The sequence below is a fragment of the Sus scrofa genome, chromosome 13 (genome assembly GCF_000003025.6).
Source record: "Sus scrofa isolate TJ Tabasco breed Duroc chromosome 13, Sscrofa11.1, whole genome shotgun sequence".
Classification (NCBI taxonomy): domain Eukaryota; kingdom Metazoa; phylum Chordata; class Mammalia; order Artiodactyla; family Suidae; genus Sus; species Sus scrofa.
Window position 1 is genome coordinate 100537302 of NC_010455.5, and position 20750 is coordinate 100558051.

Below are 20750 nucleotides of genomic sequence, written 5' to 3' on the forward strand. Positions count from 1 at the left end.
GGGTACTATGTAGTGAGTCCCTTCTGACTGACCTTAGCTCATAGGTTAAGGGAGCCAACACTGGATTCCGGGATCCTTTTTTGCCTTAAAACTCCTAGGCTGGCTGGCTGCCTTCCTGCCTTCCTTTCATGGTTATAGAGCAACAGAGGGAAAGGCAAATTATTCAAGGAAAACTTGGGTAGTGCAATGAACTCACCCTTAAGAACTTCAAAAACTTGTTTCGTAAGATTGGTCTCTGTGAACAGAATTATAAAATATCCCATGGTAAATCAAATAGGGATTGGCAATGTAAATATCCACCAACAGTGGCTCTAAGACAATGGGAGTGGTGGGCAGTCAGGGTGGGCACCAGAGGAAGCATGGCCTGTGAGAAGGAAAAGCTGTGTTCTGCTTCAGCCTGTTATTGCCATGTTATATTCAGTTCTGTCCTTGTCCAGTGTGACTGAACCCTCCCTTCATGTTTTTTATGAGGAGCTGGAAATCTGGAATTTTTGTGACATTTTCCAATTAAAAAAAATTCTGTATGGACTAAATAAAACACAACAAGTTAAATTTATTTTAATCCTTTAGCAGACATTTTTAAAGAAACCTGCTTTCTAAAGGTAAATATGGGAAATGACCAAATTACTCTTCTGGGGGAGGCAGCCATAGCAGTGGTCTTAATTTTGATATCTTTGATGAGGCCATCCCTAGGAAGGAGATGGAGGTAGGGAAAGAGTTGTCAATGAATGTTGAGGATTATGATACAGAAGGAGCTGAAGATTTTCTATATTGGAGGGGCTTTGGAGTTAAAAGGCAGATTGGTTTGGGGAGACTTATTTTGGAGCTGTGCTTGCACAGCAAACTCACTGCATATACTTAGATTGTATGACAGTTCATAAAAATTAACTCAGCTTTGTAATATGTTTCACCCACACTCATTAGAATAAGATTGAAAAGATAGCAACTACCCATCTCCAAGAATGGACAGAAGAGTTTTAGGGCTGCTAGAGACTAAGGAGGAGTAAAAGGTTCTTAATCCACAGATCAGTCTTTTGCTCACTGCTATTATGGTTTATTGTCAAAACAAGATGTTATAAGATAGACACATCAGGCTTTCTTAGTCCGATGCCATTAAAAATGCAATTCATCTAACCATTTTTTCCCTGGATTGTGTGCTCACCATTTTTTTTTTTTTTTTTTTAATAACTTGGCTTCCCAGGTGGATCTACTAGAGGAAGGAAATGGGTGGGTTTTGCAGGTTAGAATGTAGGTGTTTCTGTAAGTACTTACTGTTACTTGTAGTTTAATAAATTGACATTCCGGTGTTGTGCTTATGATTGTGGTTACTGCAGACCTGCCAGTGAAACTTGGGTTCTCTAGTGTGCTGACACATTCAGTTTTGAATTTGCACAGACTCTATACTAATGGCATATTTGCCAAAGTAATGAATGTCACTTTGGGAGGCCGCTTGTTAGGCCTTTCCCTAAGTGACACCACAAAATAAAACTTGGAAGTACTTGAATTTCTTTAGTAGTAGAGATGAGACACATAGTGCATAAAAATCATGGGGTGAAGAGAGAGAGCCCAAGAGAAGTATTTCAGATAAGCTGGAAAATGCTGGCTTAGGTGAAGGTAAATTGTTTTCATTTTAAGAGGACTTTTTCTAGGGAGTTCCTGTTGTGGTGCGGCGGAAACAAATGTGACTAGTATCCGTGAGGATGCGGGTTCAATCCCTGGCCTCTCTCAGTGGGTTGGGAATCTGGAGTTGCCGAGAGCTGTGGTGTAGGTCACAGACATGGCTTGGATCCCACATTGCTCTGGCTGTGATGTAGGCTGGCAGCTGTAGCTCTGATTCAACCCCCTAGCCTGGGAACTTCCATGTGCTTCGAGTGCAGCCCTAAAAAGCAAAAGAAAAAAGTTTCCTTTGCATGCCTTTGGAAAGCACCATGAAAAAGGAAAGCATGGTCTTAAGAATGCACTGATGTTGAGGTATTTCTGGAATTCTCTTGGGAGGAAAATATGTGTCTACTCAGTTTGGGGAATTTTTGTTGAATCCTGGTTTGCTTTGGAGTCCATAAAATATACCTGAGTGCTCTGAAATCCACAGGAAGACTTAGTTTGACCATTTGCTTACTATGTGTTTGGACCTGGAGTTATCCCAGTGTGGACCCTGGGCAGACATGGAATTTGGCAGTCTGGTTTTGGGAGTTTGGATCTACATATGTGAGTCAGCTTGGAATTCCCAGAGTCCAAGGCTTCTTTTATCTGTATGTTTCTTCTCCTGATAGCTCACCTTTTAAAAGGGAGCTTGGGAGGTTGCTTATTCAGGCCCATCCCAGAACTCAGTCATATTCTCACAGGGAGGACTAAGTGGTTAACCAGATTATTTTCAGAGGATCAGAGGTCACATTATAGAGTAATGTGGCTTTATACACTCATGTCATTTTCTTTGATTCTAAAATAAGGAAAATGAATGCAGAACTCTATTTCCAAATATGAAATGGTGATTGCAGGTACAACCCAATTGTGTATTCTTAGTGTGTAATGACAACATTGAGAGGAAAATTGATTAGTATTTTTAAAACAGCAGGAAAATTATTTCCTGCCCAAACATTGATTAATTTTTGAATAGGCTTTCTTATAATCCTTTTTCTTCCATAGACTGCAGGGTGCAGCACAGTCATATTTTATGTGGAGTCAAGCAGAGAAACCTTCTTGCTGTGATTAAACTTATTGCTGCTTTTTTCAGCAGGTGCAAATAGCTTTGTCTTCAGTAGTTACACTTTCCTGGCTTGATAACACATCAGGACTTCCTAAGTTTCATTTTGATTAAAAAAAACTATTGTCTTATATTATGAAATGTAGAAACAGTGAAATGTTGAAATTTTCTGATATATATTCCTCTCTTTGGCTTACAAATAGCAATTTGCTTAGCATCCTTGCATGAATGCTTTAAAATCCTATTAGCTGAGATTCATGTGACATTAATTTGTTACTGGCTAGAGGTAACATAAAGTATAGTGATAAGACTGAAGTCCTTTCCCTCCTCTATTTGAGGAGTTAAGGCATAGAAATAAAATAAGTAAATATTACTATGGGAGAGTTTATGATGAGTCCCAAAGGAGTGGTTTAGAGTATTGTGTACTGGTGGAGGATTTCAGAGGGGGAGAGACTTTATGCACCCTGGGTTGGCTAGGGGACAGCTCATGCAGGTGCTGGGCCTTGAGCTGGCCTCTGAATATTGGAGGGATTTTGGTAGAGAAGAGTAGGAGGGATGCTCGTGGCATTACAAAGGCAGCTGGGCTGGAATGTGCCTGCTCTTCTAACAGTGAGTAGACCCATTTGGCTGTCATAAAGGACTCTTGAAGGAGAATAATGGGAAATACAACTGGAAACATAGAGTTAAATAAAACTGGAATAAGGGCTTTGGATGCCAGACAAAGGAATTTGGACTTTATTCGGTAGAACATGGATAAATAGTGAGGGTTCTTGGACCAGGATAAGTAGAAAATGTAAGAAATGACTTTGTACTTAGAGCAGTAGCAGCACACAGCTGTGACCGGAGGGGTCCCATGATGGAAACAGGTAAAAATGTGAGCAAGCGCTGGCTTCACTGCTGATGGGGATGTAGGTTGGGTCAGCTGCTTAATTGTCATTCTTTATTTTTCTTGTTCTCTTTTAAGCCTTGTATAAAACTCTTTTTTTTCAGTCTTAAAATACATTAATTCAAATTTGACCTTCCTTACTGCCTGAAAGTTTGAATACCCAGAGCTATTTTCAGTTGTTCCAGATTGTCATGAGTTTGATGTCCAGGTGCCAACTGGAAGGGCCAGACCTGGCCTGTGGAGGATTGTTTTTAAAATCCGATTCTAAATTAAGCACTTTGGGACATAAAAATGAGATGTGGCCTAGTTCTAACTCACCATTTAACTAAAAGTATATGTGTTTTTCTTCTCTGCTGCAGTATTTGTCTGGCTTTTTCAGACTCGAAAGGCATATATAACTCAGGGCCAAGAATATTTAGATTCTTCTTCACTCCATTTTTTTCTCTAGAGCAGTTTTTGGCTTCTGCTGTACTTCAAAGGTATACTTATAAAAAGAATTTCTCCAAATAGTAGATAACAATTCTTTAAATTTTTTAGAATTCCTGGTCCTTATGTTTCATATTATAGAAATGAAATTTAATTTTTTTTTGAAGCGTGAGCCATTGATAGAAGTTAGACTTTTAAACATCTAAAATGAATTCTACAGGACAGTGTCCGTATTAGCAGCAGGAGCTGTGGTATGGGAGTAAGTAGATCATAGAACAGGCTTTGGAGCCAGAAAAACCTGTTTCAAATCCTCCCTCTGCCACTGGCTGCCTGGGTCTTACCTAAGTGTATTACTCTTACTACATATCATTTTTTGAATTCCATGGGTAGAACTCAAAGAAGATTCTTTTCTCTCTATGTAAGTAGAATTTATTCCAAGAATCACAGTGGCAGAATATGGATAAAAATAGATGCAGACTTTTAAGGGGATTTCAGCTTAGAATCTGAGACCTGCTGGGATACAAACCAGAAGTATAAAGAGTCTGTGGGCAAGAAGAGGGCTAAAGGGTTATGTCTCCTCAGAGTCCAGACCCTCTGAGCCTCAGCTTACTCATCTTTAAAATGGAGAATAATATGTTACATATAGGGTTATTATGGAGAGTAAAAATAATTTAGCACAATTCTAGGTCTACACAGGGCACTCAGTAAAATAGTTGCTGTTATTATTGTTAGTGGTGGGATATGGGTGGGTTTACTTGAATTAAATCAATTTCGTTTCCTAGCTGTACCACTCTTTTTACTGTTTCTTTGTTTTGTTTTTTTCTTTTTAGAGCCACACTGATGGCATATAGAATTTCCCAGGCTAGGGGTCAAATTGGAAAATCAGACTACATCTGCTGGCCTACACAACAGCCACAAGAATCCGAGCCACGTCTGTGACCTACACCATAATTCACTGGGTTCTTAACCCACTGAGCAGGGCCAGGGATTGAACCTGTGTCCTCATGGATACCAGTCGGGTTCTTAACCTGCTGAGCCACAACAGAAACTCCTTTCCTGTATTTTATTTCCTTTCCTATGACTCTAGATGATGTCTAGATAATGTTGATGTGTTCAGAGCCTAGGATCTTGAGATAGGAGAAAGAAAAAACAAACAAAACTCTTAGGGATGAGAGTTAGAAAGGTGCCAGGAAACTACCACATAATGCTTTTCCATCCTGTTGGCCAACACTTGGTCACTTGGTGATTCCTGGCTGCAGTGGAGGCTGGGAAATATAGTCTTCTCTCAGCGTAGCCATTAGCATGTTACAGAGAAGGTCAGCTTTTGATGGATAGCCAAGGCATTTAATATTTCTCCTATGTCTCAGGCTGTTGTCCCCATGCAACAAAATCAATTGTGGTATTTTTCTCAAAGACATATAATCATCTTAAATATTCTATAAATGTGTTTTCATTTCACTGCTACTGTTATGTAGAAATTTTTACCCTTACTTTTTAATCTGCTATAAAGTATTTTGACTTTCCAATTAAAGAGGTTAAGATTTTGCTTATAATCACTCAGTCTAATGTTACTATTATTTCTTTTTATAGTACTGAAGTCTTAGAATTTGGGATCTTATCTCCACAACAGAGACTCACCTCACAGCCTCAATTGACATGCGCTTTGTGCTAGTTTTGCTTTGCAGTCAGCTACCTGTCCTGGTCACATCATCTCTAGAATTTCAACATTCAGACTCAGTAAAATATGTCACAAACCCAGTAAGAACAAATATATGAAAACAGTTGAGTGTACTAAAACATGCCATTGCAAAGACTCTTGTTTTTGTTTTTTTTTGTTTGTTTGTTTGTTTCTGTTTTCACCATCTATTTGGTCTTTAAACTGAATTCTTAAAATGATTTGTATTCATTTATTTATTTTTTGCTTTTTTTTTTTTTCAGGGTCGCACTCAGGGCATGTGGAGGTTCCCAAGCTAGGGGTCAAATTGGAACTACAGCTGCTGGCCTATGCCACAGCCACAGCAGATCTGAGCAGCGTCTGCAACCTACACCACAGCTCACAGCAACACAGGATCCTTAACCCACTGAGCAGGGCCAGGGATCAAACCCACTACCTCATGGTTCCTAGTTGGATTCGTTTCCGCTGCACCCCGATGGGAACTCCAAATTCTTAAAAGATTTTTATTTTGAGATAGTTGTAGATCCACAAGCAGTGTAGGAAACAATACAGAGATATCCCATATACTTTTCACTCATTTTCTCCCAGTAGTAACATCTTCTGTAACTATAGTATCATAATATCACAATAAGGAAATTGACTTGAATAAAATCCACACACAGTGTTTATTCACATTTCACTGGCTCTACATGAACTCATTTGTGAGTGTGTGTGTATGCATGTGTAATTCTATACAGTTTATCACATTGTAGAGATTTCTGTGATTACGCCACTGTAAGGATACAGAATAGTTCCATCAACATAAGACCTTTTCATCACAGTTGCCTCATTCCTTTCCTCTTCCCTAGTTCCTGATGACTGCTAGTCTATTCTCCGTCTTTGCCATTTCAAGAATATTATATAAACGGAAACATGCAGTATGCTTTTTTTTTTTGGTAAATAGTATGGGTCTAGGAACTACTGTTTTAAGTCTTGGTCATTTACCATAGAGAAAAGGACAAAGAACAGCTAATCCTCCAGGCTCTAGATAGCTTCCCTACCTCACAGAGATGTTTATGAAAGAACATAAATATGATATGAATAATTTTTTGTTAATAGGAATTTTTATTATAATAATTGTATATGTAAGCTTTTGAGATTGTCTTATTTCACTTGAGATAGATCCAAGTTGTGTGTATTGGTAGTTCATTCCTTTTCATTGCTGAGTAGTATTCCACGGTATGAATTTACTACAGCTTGTTTAACCAGTCACCCTTTGGAAGGATATTTGGATTGTTTTCAGGTTTTGGCTAATATAAATAAAGCTGCTATGAACATTTGTGTACAGGTTTTTGTGTCACGTAAGTTTTCTTTTCTGTGGAATAAATGTTCAAGAGTATAATTGCTAGGTAGTATAAGAAGTGCATGTTTAGTTTTGTAAAAAGCTGCCATACTTGTTATCAGAGTGGTTGTAGTATTTTACATTCCTATAAGCAAAGTAAAACCAATTTCTCTGCATGCTCTGAGTCCTCTCCAGAATTGGTATTTCACTTTTTTTTCTTAAACTTTAGCTAATTTAATGTGTGTAGTGATATCTAATTGAGATTTTGATTAGCAATTTTCTAATAAGAATACCTCTCTCCCTATCCCCACCTCCCACCCTCAACATGTATCTCCGGTAACCACGTGAAGAGAGTATAGTATATCTTCTTTGGAGAAATGTCTATTTAGTTCCTTTGCCCATTTTTAAATTGAGTTATTTATCTTTTTATTGTCGAGTTGTAAGAGTTCCTTAGATATTCTTGGTATCAAATATATGATTTGCAAATATTTTCTACCATTTGCAAATATTTTCTACCATTCTTTGGATTGTCTTTTCACTTTCTTGATATCATTTATTAGCACAAAGGCTTTTAATTTCGATGAAGTCCATTGGAAAAAATATATTTTTCCTTTGTGTGCTTTTGTTATATCTAAGAGTCCATTGCTTGAATCAACACACAAATTTATTCCAGTGTTTTCTTTTAAGAGTTGTTTTTTGTTGTTGTTTTGTTTTTGTCTTGCTTTTTTAGGGATACACCTGTGGCATATGGAAGTTCCCTGGCTAGGGGTTGAATGGGAGCTACAGCTGCCGGCCTTCGCCACAGCCACAGCAATGCCAGATCCGAGATGCCATAGCTCATGGCAACACCAGATCCTTCATCAACTGAGCGAAGCCAGGGATCAAACCTTCACTGTCATGAATACTAGTTGGGTTTTTAACCCCATGAGCCACAGTGAGAACTCCTGAATTTTAAACTCTTACATTTAAATATAGGTCTATGGTCCTTTTTTTTTTTTTTTTTTTTTGCATATAATGATTTTTATTTTTTCCATTATAGCTGATTTATAGTGTTCCGTCAATTTTCTCCTGCACAGCAAGGTGACCCAGTCACACATACATGTATACATTCTTTTTTCTCACATTATCATGCTCCATCACAAGTGACCAGACATAGTTCCCAGTGCTATACAGCAGGATCCCATTGCTTATCCATTCCAAAGATGATAGTTTGCATCTATTAACCCCAAATTCCCAGTCGATCCCACTCCCTCCCCCTCCCTCTTGGCAATCACAAGTCTGTTCTCCATGTCCATGATTTTCTTTTCTGTGGAAACGTTCATTTGTGCCATATATTAGATTCCAAATATATGTGAAAGCATATGGTATTTGTCTTTCTCTTTCTGACTTCACTTATTATGAGAGTCTCTAGTTCCATCCATGTTGCTGCAAATGGCATTATTTTATTCTTTTTTATGGCTGAGTAGTATTCCATTGTGTATATATACCACATCTTCTTAATCCGTGTATCTGTTGATGGACATTTAGGTTGTTTCCATGTCTTGGCTATTGTGAAGAGTGCTGCAATGAACATGCAGGTGCATGTGTCTTTTTCAAGGAAAGTTTTGTCTGGATATATGCCCAAGAGTGGGATTTCTGGGTCATGTGGTAGTTCTATATATAGTTTTCTAAGGTACCTTCATACTGTTTTGTGGTCCATTTTGAATTAAATTTGTGTGTGGTATAAATGTTTCTAGTGCTTTGAAATGTTTTTCCATCTTTATTGAGATATATTTGACATGTAACATTGTATAAGTTGAAGGTGTACAACATGATGATATGTTAAGTATATTGTGGAATGATGACCACAATCAGATTATTTAACACATCTATCACCTCACATAATTACCACTTTTATTTATAGTGATAACATTTAACATCTACTCTCAGTGACTTTCAGGTAGTGCAATGTTGGGTAACTGTGGTCACTATGCTGTGCATCAGACCCTCAGAACTTACTCATTGTATTTCTTAGGCTTTTTTTCTTTTTTTTTTTTTTTTTTGGTCTTTTTTTTTGCGTTTTTCTAGGGCCGCTCCCGTGGCATATGGAGGCTCCCAGGCCAGGGGTCCAATCAGAGCTGTAGCCACTGGCCTACGCCAGAGCCACAGCAACACAGGATCTGAGCCAAGTCTGCGACCTACACCATAGCTCACGGCAACGCCGGATCCTTAACCCACTGAGCAAGGCCAGAGATCGAACCTGCAACCCCATGGTTCCTAGTCAGATTCGTTAACCACTGCGCAACGACGGGAACTCCTCTTAGGCTTTTTAATATGTGTTTTATAACTTTACATTTTACATTTAAGTCTATGATCCATTTAATTTTTGTAAAAGATGTATCCAGTTTTGCCAGGACCATTTTTCAACTCAAATACAATTTTTAGGTTAAAATTGAACTGTCTCATATACAGTTAGATTTCAAGCTGGTCTTCCTTCTGAGAAGGAAGTACATCTGAGATGGAATCTTCATCTCTTCTCTGCCTTTTGGCTAAGATCAAGTGAGATGGAATCTTCAACTCAATAGCTTCTAAAGAAGAAAAATAAATAGGAAGTAGAGGTATCAAGAAACTAAGAAGTAGGTGAGCCACCTCGGTTTCTCCACGTGCAAGAGGAAGGTAACACTTATTTCTTGTCAAAATAAAAAAATAAGGATTAAAATCAGAAACAGCAAATTTGTTATGAAGGTCCATTCATTTATAAATGCCACTTGAAAGACTTACAAATGGAATAGTATTTGATGAGGTTATCTCCCAATAAAGAAAATGGAAAGGAAGTTTCTCCTTGAAGATAAACACATGTGTTATTTTAAAAGTTCTAAAGTCTTCAACCTAAAATGATGAACCACAATAAAAAAAAACTTGGCTCTTCATATTGCAAGTCTTTTTGTCTGGAACTTTGTTCAACCATGGCTTTAATTAGGTTGTTTGTGAACAGTTGGTAGACATATGGTGAAGTTACACCTCATTAATAGAATATAAATTTTCCATGTGGTTTTGTTGCCTCTTTCTTTGCAGTTATTTTGCTTTAAGACAGACTTCTGTTTTGTAAAACTTTGGCTATTTTGTCTTGGGAAATCTCTGTGGATACTTTTATATTTGTTTTAAATTACCCATCATCTCAAGTTTTACAATCATGCATTACTTTATACATTATTGTGTTCTCTTAAAAATTTATATTATTAGATGGCTCAGTCTGAAAGATGTGTTTCAAAAAATAATTATGACATTAGATAAACTTTTAAAAGTATAACAGTCTCTTACTATCTAACCCATAGGCGGGTTATCAATGAAATCATTTCGTTAGTTATAAAGTATATTTGACATTGACAATGTACATGGTGTTTTGCTATCCTCTTTTTAAAAGATTTTCTTTATTAGTATATAATTTTATTAATTCACATACCATAAAATTTTCCTTCTAAAAAATATATGATTTATATCCATAAATTTGTGTAACCATCCCTAGTATTTAATTCTTGAACATTATGATGTTGATCATTTGTCAATCTCTTATGACTTATTTTTTGATAAATTTATATGTCTAGTTTATTTCAAATATATTCTAGGTGGTTTACAGTAACCTTGAAAAACACTTCTTGTAATAGGGCCAGTATGATAGAAGAGATCAAAAGCATTAATAAAAAGGGAGGAATAAATTATACCAAAAACACAAAATGAAGCTAATGTAATATTGCTTTTAAGCAAAGTATATAAATTTAAAACTCCTAATCTGATAGTGTTTCAGATTCTTAGACCTAGAATTATATTCCTAAAACCAAGTCACATCACAATGCTTTCCTCTTTAAAACTCCTCTCAATTCCCACAGTCAGAAAGTCATGTTTGAAGTTGCTATGTGAGACTTATTTGGGGTCATGTATGTTGAAACTGGTTGGGTGGGTAGGGGTTGGGGGGGGTGGGGAACATGAATATGGTCCATCTGCTTGTAGCATCAATTTTACTAAAAATTTTTAGAGGAAAATAAATGTTATATTAATTTGTAAACATTGCTTAATATAGAAAATAGATACAGGGTAGAATGTAAAATTTGTGTGAAATAGACCAGAAGTCTTAAAATAAATGTTGTTCTTAATTTCAGCTATAAGAGGTATGATCCCAGGTACCCTTCTACCCTTGCTAATCCATGCACTGTCTTTGCCACTGGTGTTTCTGCCTTGGAAATAATGGCGAAGTTCTGGCACAGTAAACCAAACAAACACATCCACAAATGAAAGAGCCCAATAAAACCCCAAAACCCTACCTCCAGATCCTTAGGTTGCTATATAAATCCCTTTATGATATGATAAATTGCTCACAGATCTGGGCCAACATTTGATCCTTTCCAGACTTACTCTGCCTGAACATCCCCACTGTCAACCTCACTTTCCTATTTCCTCCCATTTGCACCCCTTCCTCCATGCCCAGTTCATGTTTAACTTCTGTCCAGGTGTCCCCTGTTGCTATGTTCTCCAGGTGCTTTCTTCCCACCTCTTTGCTGTAATTACCATGATGAATTCTCATGAAGTCTAGTGCAGTCTGGGTGTATGTGTTTCCTTAACTGTAGGCTTCTCAAAGGTGGGGCTCATCTTTTACTCATCTTTTTATGCTGGTATATCGTATGGGTTCTGACACATAGTAGATATTTAATAAATGTTCTCTTGAATTAAGGAATTCTGGATTATAGTAATTTGTGGAGTGGAGTAGTGCAGATAATTCTGTTTTGAGGGGCTTGGGGGATTTTTTTTTTCTTAATTTCAGGATAAATGGAGTTTTTGTACATGGTATTCCTTCTTTAGCGCACTGTGGTTAAGCTTCCAGCACCCAACAGAGCCCTGAAATTGCTTTTGCCAGGTGAACACTGACCCAGTTTCCAAATCCAGTGCACCTTTTCTCCCTCATTGCTGTTTTTCTGGAGCTCTCTGCTGCATCTGACACTATTAGAACTTCTCTGCTTCTGAAGCTGTTTAGTCTCTTCTTTCTAGAATAGGGCTCTCCTAATGTCCCAGGTCTCCTAATGTCAACCAGCACATCCCCACAGGCTCCTCTTTCTTTGACTGCATCTTAGGTTTTGTTGGTGTCCCCACGTTGTGTCTTTGGCTCTTGCCCTTTTGTATATGCACTGGGGCATCTCAGCCACTCTGCCTGTTTTGTTTCTTTGACTATAATCCAAAGATTGGGGTCTTAAGTGAACATCTTTCTAATCTTAGTACCTGTCTCCTTGGTATTGCCATCAGGATAGTCCACAGCTTCACAAATTTTACATATCCGAGAAGAAACTCCATTCTTTCCTTCTGAAGTAATTCTTCTGGATCCACCCCCTTCTCATTTATTGAAACACTATCTACTCAGTTCTTGGAGCTGGAAACCTAGTAGTTCTCCAGGATCTTTCTTCCTCAATTATTCCCTTCAAATTACTCATGAAGGCCTCTCAATTTTATTTGCAGATATTTCATAAATTAATTTCGTTATTCCAAAACGACTGCCTTTTTTCCTCCAGTACTGCTGCAGAGAGGAGAGTGAGTATATCTGGGATGCAGAGAAATTGACACTATCCAGCCCAGTGACTTCATTTTGTATGTCATGTTAGTAATTCAGAACTTATCAGTTGTATGGGCACATATTAAACACAAATAATTTGTGTTATCTTCTGGCCCTGACATTTCTGGGATCATTCTATATTTTTTATCCTCACCTATCCGTGTGCTATTTCTTGATTTCCCGACTGGCCTGGACGCCCTAGAATTCTCTGTGCTGCTCTAAACTTTGAAAGATTTGAGTCTTTTCAGAGCTGCATGACATCTCCTGTAGGGAGTGTTCTCCACCTTTCTTTCACGTGTGTCGTGCCCTATATTTGAGTGACAAGCAGAGGCCTCTAGTATGTTGAGGAAACCAGCAGTTTCTAGGTTGTCCAGAGCTTAGGCTGGAATTGGGGACAGTTTCAGTTTATCTCTGGGTTATTCAGGAAACACAGCTGTCTAGCTGGCCCTCAGGCTCTAGCTCCATGTCAAGGCTTCCCTCCAGCTCCATCCGTGGGAGGAGGGAGCTTACAGCACTTTAAGGAAGGTTGCTTTTTGGTCCTTATCTGTTGTTCTCTCTCTCTATCCTTTCCCATATTTGTCAGAGAGTAATTCCTTCCCCATTCATTCCTGCAAGGGTTTCTGTATCCCTTCAGCACCCCCAGTGCCCATCCCTAAGGAGACATCTTTGTAAATATGTCATTTATTTTTGTTCTCCTCTTTCTGTCATCAAGGATTTGAAGTATTACACAGCTGTAAGACCTGACAAATTATTAAATTTCACTTATTTTTTAGGTAGGATTTTTTTTTAATAGGAAAGTGGGATAATGGAATCTTGTTTAGAAAATCAGGGGTGTAGCCCCCATCGTCAGAGATGATTAAAAATTAAACAGAGTGCCTGGTTCTGATTAATCTGTATTTACTTCAGAAGATGTATTTTTTTTTTAATTATTATTATTTCCTTTTTAGGACCGCACCTCTGGCATATGGAAGTTCCTGGGCTAGGGGTCAAATTGGAGCTTCAGCTTCTGGCCTACACCACAGCCACAGCAATGCGGGATCTGAGCCACATGTAGCTTGTGGCAGCGCCAGATCCTTAACCCACCAAGTGATGCTAGGGATGTTGGGTTCTTAACCTGCTGAGCCACAGCTGCAATTCCAGTAGATGTGCTTCTGGTTGTCTACTCTACCCTCTAGGGTTAAAAAAAAAAAAAAAAAAAAAGGCATCACATCAGTGACTCTGTTCTGTTCTTTGAAAAACTGAGGGCTGTGTCCAAACTTGAGGACAAACTATGTGAAAATAGGCAATTCAAATGCATGATTTTTTAAAAAATTTTTTTAAATTAAATTTAAAAAGAATTAAATTATCTCTGCCAGTAGATTTCATGGCTGTTTGGCAGGGGTAATTTGCTCCAGTACAGTACTTTCCCAGTTGAGGTAAATTATTCCTTTTAAGAAGATAGATATTCCTGGAAGAGGTAAATGCTTCAGCTTTGAGAGGAGTTGCTTATTAAAACAGTGAAAGCATTTGTTGATCACTAATAGGAAGCTTTTAAAAAAAACTTTTTAAAATTGAAGTATAGTCAATTTACAGTATTGTGTTGTTTTTAGGTGTATACCGTACTGTTTCAGATATTTTTTCTGATTATATTCTGTTATAGGTTATTATATGGTATTGACTATAGTTCCCTGTGTTATACCGTAAATCCTTGTTGTGTATCTATTTTATTCATAGTAGTTCGTATCTGTTAATCCCATACCCCGATTTGTCTCTCCCCCCTTTAGTAACCATGAGTTTGTTTTCTTTGTGAGTCAGTTTCTCTTTTGTGTATAGAGTAATTTGTAATGTTTTTTAGATTCCACGTGTCAGTGTTTTTCTCTGACTCCACTAAATGTAATATTCTCTAAGTCCCGAACATGAAGCTTTGATGGGGGAGGAATAAGAGATAAATTTGAGAGAGTGAGATATTTATAAAGTGGATATCTTGGGTAAAATACTGAGTAGGACACAAGTTAACTAGAGGAAAAGATCAGCTTTTCAAGGACTGGAGAGAGAGGCAAGCCAGGAAATGGCTGGAAGGTAGAAGGATCCTCTGCCATTGTTCCTTAGAGTGAGCCTTGCTGGAGCCTGTGTTCTCTGAGCCAAGACCCTCCATTCTTTTATAAATGTAAGCCCTGGTTTTGCTCTTCATGGAAAGCAGTGAGTTCATTGTTGTTTTTGATATCATGTTGATTCCCCACCCCCTTAAGGGATGGATAATTAGAACTCTGTGATGAAGGAAAGGCCCTATGATCTGTTTTTGTTTGTTTTTTTTTTTTTTTTGTCTTTTTGCCTTTTCTAGGGCTGCTCTCGTGGCACATGGAGGTTCCCAGACTAGGGGTTGAATCGGAGCTGTAGCCACCGGCCTACACCAGAGCCACAGCAACGTGGGATCCGAGCCGCGTCTGCTACCTACACCACAGCTCGCGGCAACACCGGATCCTGAACCCACTGAGCAAGGCCAGGGATTGAACCTGAAACCTCATGGTCCCTAGTCAGATTTGTTAACCATTGAGCCATGACGGGAACTCCCTGATCTGTTTTATAGATAATCATTTTCTGAACTATCAAGTGAAATTCAGCTTTAATCTTTGGGGCAAATGAAGATTAGTTAGGATGTATTAAACTCTGTGAGTTTAATGTTCATGACAAGGGTTTTATGAAGGAAGATGCTGGCTATTATGCATCCTCAAAAGGAAATTGTTGATAGGAAATAATTCTTATTTTGAGGAGTAAGATTTATGGCAACATCAGATGCTAAAGAAGCTGGGGCATCTGAGCAGCCAGGACAATCAAGGGAAATGGGACAATTAAGTTTTCTTGTGTGGTCTTCTGTCTTATGGGAAAAAAAACAAAATGCATATTTGTATAGTCTCCTCTCTCCCAAGCAATTAAGGAAAATATTTAATCTTTAAAAGCCCATTCTTTTTTTTTTTTGTCTTTTGTCTTTTTTGTTGTTGTTGTTGTTGTTATTGTTGCTATTTCTTGGGCCGCTCCCGCGGCATATGGAGGTTCCCAGGCTAGGGGTTGAATCGGAGCTGTAGCCACCAGCCTACGCCAGAGCCACAGCAACGCGGGATCTGAGCCGAGTCTGCAACCGACACCACAGCTCACGGCAACGCCGGATCGTTAACCCACTGAGCAAGGGCAGGGACCGAACCCGCAACCTCATGGTTCCTAGTCAGATTCGTTAACCACTGCGCCACGACGGGAACTCCCCATTCTTTTTTTTAAAGCCTATTCTGTTTTAACAAAGCATTTTAATTCCCAACAGAGATGGTTCGATGACAAGGGATACCAGTGAGAGAACTTCTCCCAATTTTTTTCTTATTATTTTTCCCCTCAAATAAAATCCTTACATTTGAATAATCTATTGATTCATTGGGTTGGTAATTTTATCTTGGGTTTATTCGCACAATGAAGCATATGACTCAAATGCAAAAAGACATTTATACTGCAGAACGCATGTCATGCCCTTTGAACAAGCTGATTGGAAGGGTCCCAGCTTTTCACTGACTGTCAGTCAGCAACTTTGCTCTTAATATTGTGGTTTTCCAAATGTATTCTGTGGATAATTAGGTACTTTAAGTGGTTCCTTATAGAATTTATGTTTAAAATACAATGGTATCTATATTTTATTTACTTTGTGGCTCACCAAAACCAGTGTCATTCCCCCAATTAACTAAAAACTTTTTGGGGGATACTGTATTAGTTTCCTGTGGCTACTGATAACAAATTACCATAAAGTTGGTGGCTTAAAACAACAGGAATTTACTCTTGAACAGCTCTGGAGGTCAGATGTCTGAAATCAAGGTTAGGTAAGGCTATGCTCTCTATGAAGGCTCTGGAGGTGTTTCTGTTGCTTGCCTTTTCACCAAGCTCCGGCATCCTTGGCTTGTGGCTGCATCAGTCCAGTCTCTGCTATCAGGTCACATTGCCTCCTCTGAAAATCCCCTCTGATTGTGTTTAGGGTCCACCTTGTAATCCAGATCCTTAATAATCACACCTTTTGCATAAGGTAAGAGTCACATGTTCCAGGGGTTAGAACATGGACATAGCTTTTGGGGGGGGCCATTGTTCAGATAAAGTACTTTGTTCTTTCTTATTGGTCTATAAAATTTAGAATGTTCAATCTACCTATTCTACCTATATTAAGAATATATCAATCTTTCTCAATTTTAGGTAGATCTAGATAGAGATGAAAATAGGAGCTATTTACCATTCCTGGTGATCAACTTAAATTGAATTATTCAGCCCATAGATCACATTAGTGAAATAAAAAATAGAAAATGTGAAAAGGAAGATAATCCTAGTATCATTTATATTTTATCTTGGTCAGCTATACAAGTATAAAAATACCAAAGTCATTGAAGTCTTAAAAATTATTTTTTACCATCATTTATACCAAAGTCATTGAAGTCTTAAAAATTATTTTTTACCATCATTTATACACCTGGAAAGTATCGAGTGACAAGGGAAGGGCTACATTTGGGTTATTCTGAATGGGTGTTAAAAATAATTTGTTTGGGTTTGAAATTTTGTCAATGAAATAATCCATACATTGCATACATAATGAACAAGTTAGCATGAGTATTTTTTTTTTTTTTTTTTTTGTCTTTTTAGGGCCGCACCGCTGCATATAGAGATTCCCAGGCTAGGGATCCAGTTGGAGCTGTAACATCTGGCCTATGCCAGAACCACAGCAATGCCAGATCTGAGCCATGTCTGCACCCTACACCACAGCTCACGGCAACGCCAGATCCTTAACCCACTGAGCGAGGCCAGGGATTGAACTCACAACCTCATGGTTCCTAGTTGGATTTGTTTCCACTGCACCACAGTGGGAACTCCCAGCATGAGTATTTTGATACAAAGTATTTGCGACACTAATGATAGTTTGCACTGGATTTGTTTTCAATTTAATTAATTAATTTTATTTATTTTTTGTCCTTTTAGGGCTGCACTCGAGGCATATGGAGGTTCCCAGGCTAGGGGTCTAATTGGAGCTGTAGTTGCCGGCCTACACCAGAGCCACAGCAACACCAGATCTGAGCCACGTCTACGACCTACACCACAGCTCACGGCAACGCCGGATCCTTAACCCACTGAGCAAGGCCAGGGACTGAACCCGCAGCCTCATGGTTCCTAGTTGGATTTGTTAACCACTGAGTCGTGACAGGAACTCAATTTATTTTTGACAGATGCCAACAAAATGTTTCTCCTTTTCCTAATACTCAGAATGAAGAGGGCATAGAATGTCAAACCTTAATTAACCTCTCTGCCTGTGCCTAGACTTTCCCTACATATACAGGTATTTATAATTACCAGTCCCCATACATCAGTTGCTAATGGCACTGTCAAGTTAGTATGTACCCAACTAGTAGGATTTACTGAATTTTTGGGTGGTTTTGGCATGCTCGGCAGGCAGTACCAAGTTATTTGGAGAGATCGCTCTCTCAGACCTTAGAAATGTCTGAGATGTGCAAATCAGAGAGATGTCTTGACCTCCAGTATGTGGTTCAGTTAGTTTAAAAATGAAGACGGGGTTCTGGGAAAGAATTACCCCATTTTCCATGTTCACCTGAAATTCAGGAAGCTCATTTTGAAGGAGCCAGAGCCAGTTTGTAAATCTCTGAGGTCTTGACCTAGGATTCTTGTCTGGGTGGTGTTTTCCCTAGTCTTCTCTGTAGGAGTAAATATACAAGGTAAGGTGTTTTTAGGGTATATACCTGTCTGGGTGCCACAGAGGGTGTTTGTAGGGAACAGTGAAAGGTAAAGTTGGGACCATTCATTGAATCCTAATCATGGAAAGCCTTGAATAGCAGGCTTAGAAATGCAGATTTTCTTCCTTTTCTGATCCTCTCATGGACTCTCTTTCTCCCTATTTATTTCCTCTTAGATAATAGTGGATTTACTTAGATTATTTTTGAGCTTACTTAGATTATTAGTTTTCAGTAGTATTTTCTTTTCTATAATTTTAAACAAATTTCTGAAACTCCTTTCCAAAAGTGTAATTTGATGTTTTTAAAAACATTTTTTATTAAAGTATAATTCATTTACAATGTTCCTTCAATTTCTGAAGCTGAACATATATAAGGCATATAATGTCAAACCTTAATTAACCTCTCTGCCTATGCCTAGACTTTCCCTACATATACAGGTATTTATAATTACCAATCCCCATACATCAGTGACCAAGCCACCCATACACACACATTTTTTTTTTCCCATTTTCTGTCATGTTTATAACCCAAGAGACTGGACACAGGTCCCTGTGCTGTACAGCAGGACTCCATCACCCATCCATTCTAAACGTAACAGTTTGCATCTACCAACCCCAAACTCCCTGTCAGCCTCCCTCTCCTCCCTCCACCCCCCCACCCCACCACCTGGCAAACACAAGTCTGCCCTCCATGTCCATGATCTGTTTCTGTTTTGTAGATAGGTCATTTGTGCCGTATTTTAGATTCCACATATAAATGATATCATATGGTGTTTCTCTTTCTTTCTGACTTACTTCACTTAATCTGAAAATCTCTGGTTCCATCCATGTTGCTGCAAATGGCATTATTTTGATTCCAAATTTCCAACCTTTTATTTGGGGGAGCCAAAAGTAACAACCCCCTAGATTTTGTATTTTGAAAGTTTCTACCACTTAAAAAAAAGAAGTCCACAGTCTTGATGTTACATGTCTTTTTAAAAAATGCCTTTTGTTTCCAGACAAAATATGGAAATTTTGCTTTCAAAAGTCATGGCTTCTTCTTTCTAATTACATTCTTTAAAATTCTAACAATGTGGGCTCTGAAAATTATACTATCATATCTTTTAAATGTGCTTTTCATAAAATTCAACACATTTCATCTTTCTCCTGGACAGTTCTTAGGACAATCCCAAGTTTAGAATAAAAAAACAAATGAAAAAAACTAAAACAGAACTTCAACTTTGAGAGACGACTAAAATCGTTCTGTTTGTATTTCTGGTTAGATCATCAAGATTAGACTCTGACTAAGTAGTGTAATTAGAGTGGCTGCCTTAAAAGTATAATACAAAAACCCAGTCTTTTGTCTTGCAATGGGACCATATTTTCTGAACCTCATATGTACAATAACCCCTTTTTTGTGTGCACACTCTATTCAGTTATACTGTTTATTCATTCATTCTTTCATATTGAGTATCTATTCTGTGCCAGTCTTGTGAATACAGAAATACAAGGCATGATCCTTGCTCTTAAAAAGGTTACAGGCTTGTGGAAGAGGCAGGCATATAAACAAATAATTACATCTTGAAATAATAAATGCTATTATAGTGTTAAGATAAAGTCCTCCTTGTGGCTTAAACTCTCTAGCCTGTCTGTATTTCCCAGCTTACTATTTTATTCTGTGAATCTTTCCTCATCCTCAGCCTACCCCTACCCCATTCACATGTCTACATATTGCTTGCTTATGCTTTTCTGCTCCAGGTTTCCTCATTTAGATGTGAAGGCTTTTTTTGTACTAAGTGCTCCCTGTCCTGACTCTTGGTGTGGAGTATCCTCCAATATTCCAGCTTTGCCTTTAAGTGTTAACATAAAAATAATGTGTCTCATTATTTTTTGAAGCAGTTAGGGTGTTGGAGTTGATATGAAAAATGGTAGAGCCTATGGTCCTAAAAGGAAAATTATCCTTATTGTATAATGTGTACTATTTATGGAATCTGGAACCAGATATATGTAAATATACACACATATATGTATATATGCAGTTAAAGAAGTGCCTCCATTTTAGGAAAATAACTTTCAAAGCAGCTTCAAGTGTAATAATTCATAGTAGAGTCTTAGCTCTTTTTTATATTTTTATAATGAAAGGGATTATATTTACCTTAAAGGGAAATCTCTCCCTTTACTTCATATTAGTTATATTTTTAGTAAAAATAGAGGCTTGAGTGTTTGCTAAACAATGCAGCACAGGTAAATAAAATTCAATATTGCTTATGTAGGAGGAATTAATTTATCTGTTTAAATTCTGAATTAGAGTTACTGAGTCCTAACTCTCTGACCTTGAGCATTTTAGTATCTCCATCTATAATAAGGAGTTAGTGTGGTAGACATTTGTTCATTTTGCCCAGCTTCAATTCCTCACTATTTTTGGGCAGCTGCTGCTTTCCCAGATG

The 20750-nt window shown here is 38.0% G+C and overlaps 1 protein-coding gene across 2 annotated transcripts in view; it reads left to right on the forward strand.

Moving 5' to 3' along the window:
- Positions 1–20750, forward strand: part of PPM1L (protein phosphatase, Mg2+/Mn2+ dependent 1L) — a 317524-nt gene that overhangs the window by 94857 nt on the left and 201917 nt on the right. Inside the window, exon 1 of one of the 2 annotated variants that reach the window (XM_021069740.1) lies at positions 1815–3567. The exons of the other annotated variant lie outside the window; for it this stretch is intronic. The gene's annotated coding sequence lies outside the window, so the exon portion shown is untranslated. Of the gene's footprint in view, positions 1–1814; positions 3568–20750 lie in introns of those variants that run through there. 2 annotated transcript variants of the gene reach the window in all.